Source organism: Festucalex cinctus, chromosome 12, assembly GCF_051991245.1.
Source record: "Festucalex cinctus isolate MCC-2025b chromosome 12, RoL_Fcin_1.0, whole genome shotgun sequence".
In the NCBI taxonomy this organism is placed as follows: domain Eukaryota; kingdom Metazoa; phylum Chordata; class Actinopteri; order Syngnathiformes; family Syngnathidae; genus Festucalex; species Festucalex cinctus.
The window spans coordinates 16477510-16490251 of NC_135422.1; the positions used below are offsets into that span (position 1 = coordinate 16477510).

Below are 12742 nucleotides of genomic sequence, written 5' to 3' on the forward strand. Positions count from 1 at the left end.
TTTGAAAAGGTACTAATTGTACATAAGAAATAATGAAGATATCAAATTCATTATAGACAAAATATTAACTTTTGACTGCCAAAAATGGCTAAATAAGTAAATTATCCCTTTAAATGTCGAAAGAAGTAACGCATAACAGGCACTCTGCAAATTTGGCAGGCAAAATATGTTGATAAACAAGCCTTTTTAATTAAGTGATTAATCAAAATTCTAAGACGTGATTAATCTGACTTAAAAAATGGTGTGCGTGAGTTGTATTGTAATTCTTGAACTTTTTGGAATTTTGACAAAAGTGCAATTAAGACATGTAGGAACTGTTTTAAATTGTGAAAAGAAAAATCCATCATCTTTCTCCTACTTTAAAAAAAAAGTGCCATTATTCATTCATTCATACTCCTCAGGGCGCAGATTCGCCGTTGTGGCGTTAACAGGAATCAATAATCCTGCCGCGGAACATCTTGGCATCAAAGAGGAATTTCTGCCACTGTAAAGAATATCAAGTAGAAGTGCACTTTTTTTTTTTTTTTTTTACTGCCGCATGCCAATTAATTGCTGCAGTCAGATATATTGACGAACACTTTAAACGAAAACATGCATGCATTAACAATATTCATATTTGATAAATCGCTCCATAAACTTATTAAGGTCCACAAATGTTAATTTAGACATCATAATAAAATGACTTATTCCCCGGAGGATGAGCAGACTTTTTTTTTTTCATGAATCCGAATGGAAAATAAACAAGATTTACAAGTATTCTGCAAGCAATCAACTGATTGTCCTCAAGCAGCATAAAGAGGGGACAACTTTAAATCATCTAAAAAGCAATATAATGTGCTTACCGCCATTGCAGACTTGAGGAGGAGCTGACCTCTTCGTCTTCGCCTTCCTGAAAATGATTGCTGCTCTTTACTCGTCCCTTTGTTGCCTCGAGTACTTCCTAGAATGAAGAGGTAGCGCAATTTCATTCGGAGAATGGTTTAAGCGTCCAAACATCCACTTCCATTTCTTGCTCCTTTATTTAAACACTTGACCAACCTCAATGGAAAAATCAATACAAAAAAAACATTTAAAAAAAAGAAGAAAAAAAAGATAGCATATCATAGCAAATACAACCAGATAAAATGTAAATACGCCCTCGAGAGGCTGTGAGCAGCTCAGACGATGTCATTTAAAAAAAAAAAAAAAAAGACCATTTTACTTAACTTAACGTGTTTACGTTTAGTTATGTAGATAGGATAAATACTTATTCCCAACTCTCCATTCGTGAACACAACTAGTCGGGAGCCTGACAAACTGCACCCTGCTCCTTTCTAGGGGCCATGTTAGCAGAGGACAGAATAGCTAGCATCAGTTAGCTTGACGGCTAACATGATACGTAATGATCCTCTGATTCTGTGTGTTGACTGTTTGGTGGCTAGGAGGATCCTCCTACACACCTGCTTATATTATTATTATTATTATTATTATTATTATATCTTATATAATATTAACTCTTTGCCATTTGCTCTATTTCGATTTCTCCACCACATTTTGCTAGTTCTCGCTTCCTTTTCCCCCCCTTACATGCAAGTAATTGTTTTTCCACTTTCTGTAGTCGTATTGTAGTCCAAGTTGTTTCTCCGTTTTTCTCAACCTGTCTGGGTTTACATTCTGTTAATGTATTTTTCTGTGTCTTTTCTTGGGTAATTTGAACTTGTTTGTGTTTTGTACCGCTTTCCCCTATAGTCTACAGCTGAGTTCCTTTGTTATTGCAATGGTTTTTTTTCTCAATACTGTGCTTCCGTTATATTCATTTTCATTTTGTGTTTTTCCTGCTTTAGTCTCCTTGTATGGTTGATACTGGAGAAAACAGGGAAGCCTCTTTAAAATGGTGCAGAGTGGTCCAGATTGCTACGAGATGCTAAAAGCTTGTTCCATAACGTAAGATATAGTAAGCTCCCAACAATAATTTTGGCTCATTTATATGTTTAAAAAGTATCCATGTATTACCGGGTCAAAAATGTGATACAATGGCCAGTAAGACATTAATTGACAGTTTAACATGTAAAGTATCCTCACAATTCTGGTGCACATTTTTCCCCCAAAAACCAAACTGTTGACCATTTATTTTTAAACAATTTTGTTGACCGAGTTTGAAATTCATTTCAGCTTGAAAACTGTTGGACAATTTTGACTTGCACAATGCCTTGAGATACCTTTTTTTTTTTTCAGTTCATCCCAGCCTAAAATGAAATCCTTGTCCATGATCCATTGTGTTGGCTTTAGTCCCAGTCTCAACTCCTACCTTACTGTTAATAGTTGACACATTTGATTTGCCTTCCAAACTGTCCCATATGTAACCACAGCAACTTTGTGGCCACAAATTAGCATTTTGTGCACATGTTAAATCTATATTGTGGACACAAAAACAATGACATAAATTTTCCTCATGTCATGAATGAGGCTCCATAGATAAATGTTAAGTAAATAGTGTTTTTATACTATATTGAACCTAAATTCAATAAATCCAAGTTTGTGTCTGAAATCAAATTAACAGTATTTTGCAGTTTCACAGCAACATGTTAATGGCACGTCTCTTCACACAGTCCACACCAGCACTTATGGGGCTTAAACAATTCATATGCTGGCACATGCATGCATATCAGCGACCGTGCATGCTCCTGACTCAAGCCAAACATGCACATAGCGTGTAATATTGCAATCGCAGGCATGCATGTATCAGCGCGCACACACATGCTTAGCAGCTGGTGGCCCCGGGCTAGCCCGTCTTTATCAGCCTAAGCCGGTGCCGACTTAAGCAGAGGCTAGAGAGAAAAAAACCACTGAAACTGACACTTTTCATCGATTTCATATGAAATTCTGCCGGTCATGAATGATTTACGCTGTTATTTCACATTCTGCGCACAGTGTCCAAACTTTTCTCACTCAAAGTCTTTGCATTGACTCACAGTGCACATATGTATTGCAACTTCACAAAGGCTTTTTTTTTTTTTTTTTTTTTTAATGACGACAGGTGGTGCAAAGTTACTCTCTCCCCGAGGTCTTAAAAAAGCTGATTGCATTTGTGTATTAAATTTGCCTTAGGATTGAATTAGGGGGAGTTAAAAACTGTCCAGGAATCTCCAACGCGAGCACAATTTGGAAAAGCGCCGCGGTCGTTCGCAAATCTCCTTTTTCTTTCTTGCCTCCCCGCCGATTAGGCCTGCACGGGAGCGGGAAGCGGTGTTGGCAGAGATGCAGCACGACTCCTTCAGCTACTTGAGCGCATACGAACATCAATGGCCAGATTTAGTTTTGAAAAGAGGACATATTGTGGGAAATTACCTTTCTGATAGTCAACTAATAACTTACCTCCGAGTGAAATAAAATAAATCTTACGTCCTTCTGCTATACTGTTATGTAATAGTGGAGTTAATTTACATACAGCAACAACCACATTTACACAGATTCTAAGCTTTTATGCATACACTTGCCGGCGAGATGCAAGGGAGCTTCCCAGCAAACGCAAGCCATACCACATGTACTTGCCAGCGATATCCTGTCACGCATACACTGGCCAGAAAGACGATAAGAGCCATCACACTGTTAGGCATAAAAAAAACTGAGGAGAGCCAACCTGCTTGTACACATGAACTCAACGGCAAGCTCCAGTTCACTATTCATGTACGGGCAAGATGACATGAAATGAGGGCCAACTTCCCAAGTGTCACAGAAGAGGAGTTGGCAAAATGCCGTCCAGAACGCATGCACTTACTGGCAATTTCCAGCCTGCTGTTATGCATACACTTGCCGGTGAGATGATTAGACCAGAGCCAGCCTCTGAGCAACAAAGACGAGAAACCCAAACGCAAGCTGGACCGCACACACTTGCCAGCATACTTTTACGCATACACTTGCTGGCGAGCTAACGAAAAGATGAGAACCATCCTACCAAGTGACACAGAAGCCAGATAAAACACATTGATTGGCGAGATCCAGAAATGATCTAAATCATGTCCAATCGACTCACTTTACCAGAAGTTGACTAAGATGTGGGAACATCTGGAAATAATAGAATGCATTTCAATTCAATTTTGAGCTTCATAGAAAATACTCTGAATGCATATAAATTTGTGCCATTGTGGCCCCCCCCAATACATTTACAGGGGGGAAAAAAACAACACAAAAATTGAAATGTGACGCACTGAATATTTTTCTTCTGCACTGTTTGTCTCCTTAAATAAATAAAGCGGAGAATGTGGGTCGTCCAGGTCCGGGTTGCCATTTATTTTTCCCAGGCGGCTGGTAGGCCGCCGATAAGGATACTTTTCCAGACTTAAATACAGAGTGAGAATTGATGAGACAATTCTGTGCGACTTTACTGATTGTAAAACGACGCAATGGCACTTGAAAAGTACCAAAGCGGGTCACTTGTTGGGGACATTGAAGGACAATGGAACTCTTTTGTACCCAACTGCGTGTTTCACTGTCGTTCATTAATGAACTAGATAATTAACACCGAGGAAAATCTTGATCATCACAACTCTTTACATGGACAAATTGAGACAAACCTTGTCAGCCAAGTCATCAATGACGAATTGTGTACTAAAGATATAATTAACCCTTTCTTCTGAACAAATGTATCCTAGGGAAGTTATTATTGATTAGTAATATTTTATTATTACAGAAAAAAAAGTGTATAAAGCAGTTATTGACATAAATGTAATACATACATTTCAACTAACCATTTTTTAGAAGGGAAAACAGCTAAATTAATGCAAAAAAGTACTACAGGTCTTTGCAAGAATTTCCACAAGAAATCTCAAATCTCGTTAAGTCTTCTAGGACGTACAGGGTGTGTCTGTGATGTTCAGTGATTAACAGTTAATTCATGACTGACTGTTCCGTACATTCGACTATAAACTTACTCAAGTACAATTTGTGTCTACTCTCCTCTCCTCGTATGTTGTGGGAATATGTTCTATATTACTGTAATAAACATTGAGTGATAAATAATAAACAGTGAAAAACAAACAAACTGCTTTATAAGGACAACCACAACATTGTCTCACGTGCACTCATTAAACGTCAGCGGTGGTTTCCTGTGCACAAACATGAATGAAAACCTCCCCATCATCTCGCCTGCTATTTTTAGGGGGGACCTCATCTGCAAACGTGTCACCTTTTGTTGCTCCGTATCACACACCAATCCATCTCCTCTTCCTCCCTAAAAAAAAAAAAAAAAAAAAAATCCCTTCACTTCAGTTCATCTCAGTTCAACAGCTCCCCGCCCGCCCGCCTCTCAGCCAAAAACTCCCCGCAGGCCTAGATCAAACGGTGAATCACAAAAAAGTCCTTGAGAAAGCCCCGACTCAGGCGGCGGTTCCGTGTCAGCGCCGCGGCCCTCTCACATCGTTTTGTCATCCCCTCCTGTCCATCTATTACTTCCTCTTCAGACATCACCCCCCACCCCCCACTCCGCTTTACCACACCCACTCATTTCACTTCCAAAAATCACCTCAGCATGCTGAAGGCAAAACGTATATATAAAAAAACAAAAACAAAGTCACACACTGGCAAAATGGACCGGCTATAGCAAAGATTGAAAGCAAAATGGCGGAGATAGTAAAACTACGAGTCCATCATCTTCTGAGGAAGTAGAGATAGACACTTTTGTATGGATTGACAGTGATACGACTTCAATTTGTTCCAAGCGGCGAAAAGACAATTTTGTGGCAAAGTTAGATCCGCTAAGACCATGTCTAAATAGTGGCGCATCTGGTCTAAGACGGTTTTGTTGAATTTGATATGGCGGAGGCAGACAGATTCTGAGCCTCGAGTAGTCTACATGGATGTCATCATATTTCATTTATGAATATAACACCCGGCACCACCTTTTGAATCATTGTGGAAATCAATTGAAGACATTATCATTATTATGAGGAATGGATGATACGTTAGCCTTGGTCATTAGCAGAAGATACAGAGTGCCTGTTTTTGTTAGTCTAAGAGGATTAATTTCTTCTGTTCTTTTGGGCAATGTGAATATCAAGGTTTCACTTTATACACTACTGCATGCTCCCCTGTAGGAATCAGGAAGTTCACTTTTGTGCTACCACTCAAAAACAGTGACGCAAAACAGCCAATGAGATGCGAGAACATGCTGACTTCCTGTGCACAGATAGAAAGAAAAATGCAGCGGATTTGCTTGCAGCTCGCGTGTCTAATCTCCATCCCGAGGTAGTTGGCTCAGCATTAAAATTCTTAAACACTTTGCTTTTCATAACAATTAAACTGTCACCTGGTTAATTACTACACAGGGAATACCACCTCCTGTCTGCTTCCGGGCATCTTTAAATGAAGCCGGGTTTTATTCCCCATTTTGTATTATTGTCCTTTGAAGACCGGCCACTTGCCAAGGAAAAGATTATAAAAGTACAGTACTGCACACTTACAGGTTTAATCAAATACGTTTGCACGTGAATGTGTGTGTCATGCAGTCAGCCCTCACCCTGGGAGCTTTTTTGTTTTTTGTTTGTTTTATTTTTTATCTTTTTTTTAGCTCTGTGTCTGGTTGGGTTGGGAGGGGGTTGTATAAACGCAAACCTCATATCAAACATTCATCAGCATTAACTGTTTAGAGAGAGGGGCGAGAGAGGGGTGAGAGAGGGTGAGAGAGAGGGGTGCGAGAGCGAGAGGGAGGGGCGAGAGAGGGCGAGTGAGTGAGAGAGAGGGCGAGTGAGTGAGAGAGAGAGAGAGAGAGAGAGAGAGAGAGAGAGAGAGAGGGCGCGTGAGCGAGTGAGGGAGACAGGGCGAGCGAGTGAGTGAGTGAGGGAGACAGAGGGCGAGTGTGCGAGAGAGAGAGCGAGAGAGAGAGGCGAGAGAGGGCGAGTGAGTGAGAGAGAGGGACAAGAGAGGGTGAGTGAGAGAGAGAGAGAGAGAGAGAGAGAGAGAGAGAGAGAGAGGGCGAGCGAGAGAGAGAGAGGGCGTGTGAGCGAGTGAGGGAGACAGGGCGAGCGGGTGTGAGGGAGACAGAGGGCGAGTGAGCGAGAGAGAGAGAGAGAGAGAGAGAGAGAGAGAGAGAGAGAGAGAGAGAGAGAGAGAGAGAGAGAGAGAGAGAGAGAGGGTGAGAGAGCGGGTGAGTGATTGTGTAAGAGAGAGGGAGTGCGAGAGAGCAAGACAGAGGGAGGTGAGAGAGTACAAGAAAACGAGAGATTCCGTGTGTGAGAGTGAAGTGAGAGACACTGACAGCCAATTAGAGAGAGCATTGTCATAAAGTTTTAGAGATAGTAGTGTGAGAGTGCTTCTTATGAGAGACCGTGAGGTTGTGAGAGCAACAGTGAAGAGAGAGAGACACAGAATGAGTGGCATGTTTGAGAGGTTCCCCATGAGAGCGAGGGTGTGAGTGACAATGTGTATGACTGTATCTAATATCTAAGTGTGTGTGAGAGGATGAGCGCAAAGCGTGAGCAAAAGTAGCTACAAGAGAGTGACTAACAGGCGTTGGTGCGCGTGAGCACGCGTGTATACATAAAGCCAAACCTCAATCAAATGCCCATCATGGACTCTCTGGAGTGGATTAACCGTTTGCTGCCAGACTGAAATCAAAGCGACAGGATGGAAGAGGGGAACTCATGTCCATATCAACGGTACACACAACGCCCCCCCCCCCCCCCCCCCCCCCCCGGCTGACTGGCTTGCTGACTGGCAAGGTCACGCAGCTTTTTCGGACGCCGGCGAGAGCGCTGAAAGGCGTAAAAGGAGAATGCGCACACTGGCACAAATACGCACGCCTGGGGGAATATTGCTCAGGCACACACAATAACTTCCATGCATGCAGTCAAAAGGATCAACTTTTCAGTCCTATTTTTCCAACTTTTAACGTGTTGGCTGTTTCCGAGGAGACATCCCACTCAAATCCATGTCAAAGTGTGCAGCGGCCTGAGAGAGGCTCGTCTTTTTGATTAGCCGAAACAATAGCGCACTCAATCTCCGCCGCGCTCCCTGGAGCTGAAGGACGACCGTTTGACTTATCAAGGAAAAAAAACGGACAAGGGGGACGCCGAGGCTTTAGTTTCGCAAGTGTCAGTTCTCCGCCAGGCCCTCTCTAATTGAGAAATAGCCAAGTGCGCCACATGAGTAACGATCGTCCCAGGTCGCTACGTAACTCCCCTTGCCACGCTAGTCCATTAGCGCTAATCTTATCTGGGATTTTTTATTTTTTTAAAGAGAACACAGTAAGAGATCCTGCTATTTGGTTCAGACACACTCGATGGCCTTAAGCGTCAGCACTCAAAGAAAAGTCGATTGGCCTCTTTTTAAAAAAAAAAAAAAAAAAAAAAAAAAGCGTCGCAGACCGATGGAGCGTCAAGATCTGTCAGCCGTGTGCGTAAACAAAATTGATATCGCATCATCGGCCGCAATCGATGCGATGGCGGCCAAAAATGCTTGCCAACATATCAGGTAGAACCGCGTCGATAACGAGGTTTACAGGATTTACTCCGAGCCATTTCGGAGGTACAACGAAGCCCTGCCGGTTAGCAAATTCACAAAAATCACTAATTAAAAAAAAAAGAATAAATAAATAAAAATACTATTCACGACTGCCTATACATTTTTGTATTCTGATGGAACGTCTGAATATTCCCCACTTATGCACTGTTGAAGCTTCCAAGGCTCATTTTGTCTGAATTTGATGGCCAAATCCAAGATTTTGAGGCTAACAAATGTTTTTCCAATTTTGATGTATAATTTCACAACTTTTTGAAACATTTGACTGGATTTTAAGGCATACTTTTTTCTCCTCAACTTTCAAAGCTTATTTTTCTGACTCGTGGCACTTTTATTTTTTCCAAAGCATATTTTTATCCAACTTATACGGCATTTTTTTGTCCAACTTATAAAGCATATTAACCTAGTTTTTAGGCATACTTTTTTTTTATTTTATTTTTTTTATTTCAGGCTTATAAATGTTTTCCAATTTTGATGTGTGATTTCACAACTTTTTGAAACATTTGACTGAAGTTTAAGGCATATTTTTTCCTTCAAGGCTTATTTTTCTGCCTCATAGCACTTTTTTTTCCCCGAAGCATATTTTTGTCCAATTTATAAAGCAGATTGACCTAGTTTTAGGCATACCTTTCTGATTTTTTTTTATTTGAGGCTGACAAAACACCAACTTCCGATGTTTAATTTCACAACTTTTTGAAACATTTGACTGAACTTTTTGGCATATTTTTTCTCCCCAACTTTCAAGGCTTATTTTTCCGACTCGTGGTACTTTTTTTGTTTCCAAAGGATATTTTTGTCCAATTTTTCAAGCATTTTAACCTAGTGCATACCTTTCTGATTTTTTTTAATTTGAGGCTTACAAAACACCAACTTCCAAGGTATATTTCACAACCAATGTTTTTCCAATTTTGATGTGTAATTTCACAACTTTTTGAAACATTTGACTGAATTTTAAAGCATATTTTTTTTTTCCCCCAATTTCAAGGCTTATTTTTCTAACTCGTGGCACTTTTTTTTTTTTTTTTTTTTTTCCCCCCCCAAAGCATATTTTTGTCCAACTTATAAAGCATTTTGACTTTTGGACTTTTTAGTCCTTTTTTTTTTTTTTTTTTTTTTTTTTTTTTTAACGTGTTTCCCTGTCTTTTGACCATGTTTTTATTATATTTTTTTTCCATGTGTTTCTCAAACTTTTGATACATGCACAGTGTTCCCTCATTTTCCGCTGGAGTTAGGCTCCAAAAAAAATACACTCAATAAATGAAATCCGCGTATAGTTAGCTTTATGTTTTACATTTATTATAAATGTTTCAACACTCTGAAACCCCTTACCACAGTTTACATACTTTTCTCAGATACATTTACATTTTCTCACATTTCTCCCGTTTAAAACATTCTTAATGTTCAAACCTTCATAAATTTTATAAAAATAGGTACATTACTGTAAACAAAAAAAAGTGCAAAATTGCACTTAAAAAAAAAAAAATCTACGGTACAGCGGGGCCGCGAAAAGTGAACCGAATTATAGTGAGGGACCACTGGATAGATTATTTTTTTTTAACCATTTGTGGCACAATACAACTCTTGCGGAATCTCTCATTGACAATCTGATTGTCTCCATTAGTGTCAAAGTTGTCAACGCAGCATGTTGATGATTTCAATATGTTTGAGGTAACAACAGCTTGGCCTTGCCGTCTCGGCGTCGGGATGTTTGATGCGTCTGTTGCCGTGGCGACGCTCGTCATAGTTGTCATACGGTGTGTGTTAATGCAAATGTTTGGAGCCATTAATAAAGCTTTAATGAGTCGACTTCATTAAGTGCATAACGCGTGAAACGCAATTAAAAAGAACACATTGCCTTGCATGTGCCCCCTTACACGCACTCACATTTTGAACAAACACGAGGTCCTCGCGAATGCATTAATTGAGCACATTAAATGCACATTGTGTAGCATCCCGTCTCGCAAGCTGCGTGGCAATTTGGGACCGTGAAAGAAACATCTGTGACCATTTGGCCAAATCGAGCACTCGCGTCTTGCTTAGTGCATCCTTTGCTTAACAACGCAGATATTTTCATGCCATATTTTGCCAACTTTGTTTCTAACTTTTCAAGGCTTTTTCCTTTCCCCAAATATTTTCTTGTGAATTTGGGGGAATATTTTTCTAACTATGGAGTGTGAGCGTGTGTTTAAAAAATAAATAAATAAATAAAATGGAGGCACTTTCCTTAACTCGTAGTCTTATTTTTCTGATTTTTTTTAAAAGCATAATTTAACGTTGTGGCATACTTTTCTGACTCTACAGTATATGTATGCTTTTCTGACTTATCAACTTTTGAGACTTTTTTTTTTTTTTTTTTTTTACTTTTGAAAGATTTTTCTAAAATTAGGATTTTATTTATTTATTTATTACCAAACTTTAAAATTAAATTAATTTTTGGATTTTTTTTTTCTTTAAAAAATAAATAAAATTTAAAATTTAAATTTTTTAATTTTTTTAATTTTTCACATTTTTGTTTCCCAGCCTATTTGGGCATACAGTATATCCCCTGCTTTTGTGGTGTTTATGACACTTTTGATCCATGATTTTCTAAAATTTTGAGTTAAAATTTTCCAAACATTAAACTTTTGAGGTATAAAGCAGTACAAGTTTTTGAGTAGGCCTAAATACATTTCTGATGCACGAAACATATTTTAGTTACAGCATTCCTACTTTTGAGGCAAATGTTTGCATCTGTGGAGGCAAGAAAGAAAATATTTTTGCAAAAGAAAACTTTTTCTTTTTTTTTACCAAGGAATATTAGTTTTTAAAATGTCATTTATTTATGTATTCATTTATTAATTAATCTATGTATTTATTTAATATTTTTCTGACTAGGCTATGTGGCATATTTTCCAGGCTTTTGTGGTATATTTTTGACATTTTGATAATTTTATTCAAAATATTTTGAGGCAAAATTGTCCACATTTGCAAGAAACACTTTCCCAAATTTCCTGGACAAAATTTTGCAGGCATTTGAGGCATCTTTTTTTTTTTTTCACCTTTTGAGGCATATATTTGCAAGCTTTTTTTCCAAGAATATTTGCTCCAAATTAGAGTCTCTGCAATTTGAAAATTGCATTCTACTACAATGCAATATCGTTTTGAATTTGATTAATTGTTCAGCCCTACAATTTTGCCAACTTCTGAGACATACTTTTGCAACATATTTTTCCAACTTCTGACACATACTTTTGCGGCGACGCCCGACAACTAGCGTTAATTGATACTAATGGCCACCACGGCTGCAGGGAGGCGAGCGATGACGGCCTTGCGCGCACACAGGTGACGTGACGCAGGAACCGGCTACAAATCAAGGAGGACGACTTGGCTCGCGCTGCAGCAATATGCAACCGACATTGCGTGTGGGCACGCGCTTGTGTTGTAAAGTCACACTTAGGACGCTTGTTACTGCCGATGTACATTTTTACGGGAGCATTTTTCTCAAAGTGTCAGCAAAAACATGTGCCAAATGACTATAAAATAACTCTGCCCTGTTATTTTCTCTCTTTTTCCTCCCCCCTTTTCTCCTCAGACATCTGCTCGTCCAAATGTCTTGGAAAGGAGCGTGTCTAATCGTCAGACGCCTCCCCACCGTGAAAAGGAAAACGAAAGAGAGTTGAATGCAAGTCATTTGGATGAGTGCTGCTTGATATTTGTTGGCCGCAGGGAGCGTCTGGAAGCGGCTCTTTTGCAATAAGGGATGGCGCAAAGCGGACCCTGGCGGGCACCCGACGGAGCTCGTTCAATCTCCCGCTCGTAAATAATTTGTGGCAGGCTGCCGCGGTGGCGTGACACGTAAATTATGGCGGGAGCGTCACCACATGGCGGCGGCGGCGGATTCGGTTTTTGATCGACAAGGAGTGAGGATGGACGATTGATGGGGGAGAAACTCGTTAGATTGTCAACCTTGGCAAGGCAACTCCAAAAACTGTGCCGCAGTGAACGCATCATTTAGAAGCATAGAGAAAAAACAAGGGTCTGCTCTGTTTTGTTACCAGACCACAGTCTCCACTTTGTTGCCCTTAGTCTCCTCTTGAAAAACATTTGATGCCTCTGAAGTCAATGCAGTCTAACCTGAGTTCATCCTGTGCCTTAAGTCCGGAATCAGCAGTCTACTTGGTACTCTGCATCTTGCTGCCTTAGTCTCCTCTTGGATACATTTGTCTAACTTGAAGTTAATATATATTACCACTCGCGCAGCTCTGAATGC

At 39.9% G+C, this 12742-nt stretch overlaps 1 long non-coding RNA gene across 1 annotated transcript in view; it reads right to left on the reverse strand.

The window, feature by feature from the left end:
- Nucleotides 1-12742, reverse strand: part of LOC144031940 (uncharacterized) — a 45020-nt gene that overhangs the window by 28886 nt on the left and 3392 nt on the right. Inside the window, exon 2 of the long non-coding RNA XR_013287632.1 lies at nucleotides 843-940. This is a non-coding gene — a long non-coding RNA (uncharacterized LOC144031940). The remainder of the gene's footprint in view (nucleotides 1-842; nucleotides 941-12742) is intronic.